Here is a 432-nt window from a genome sequence, read left to right as displayed (position 1 = left end):
ACAGAACATGGCAGACAAAACGAACAGTCATCTATATTACAGTAAAATGTAATTTCCCGAAAGGACAACTCACTCAACTTATTCCAATAAGACAAGGTTACTCACTTTATATACAATAAATAAGAAATATTTCATATCAAGAAACTTCTCTTTAGTTTTTTTTTTCCTGTTAGCATCCCCTCTGACAGATTTAACACACAAAACGATGTACGACGAAATGAAGTCTTTGAGGCATGCGCAAACCATGTAAACATTTGTGTAAATAGAGGATTTGTTAATGCTTCGGAGAAACGGCAGGTTTCTCTTCTTGCTAAAAAAAAACAAACATCTGGCCATACAAACCCATTATAATTTTTGTAAAAAGGAGTAGATGTATTGTATATGTATTTTGGTTCACACACAACCCCCCCCCCCCCGCCCCCCCCCCCCCCC

The sequence above is a fragment of the Haplochromis burtoni genome, unplaced genomic scaffold (assembly GCF_018398535.1).
Source record: "Haplochromis burtoni strain Fernald_Lab_line unplaced genomic scaffold, NCSU_Asbu1 Contig_490, whole genome shotgun sequence".
NCBI classification, from domain to species: Eukaryota; Metazoa; Chordata; class Actinopteri; order Cichliformes; family Cichlidae; genus Haplochromis; species Haplochromis burtoni.
This window is presented reverse-complemented; position numbering follows the sequence as displayed.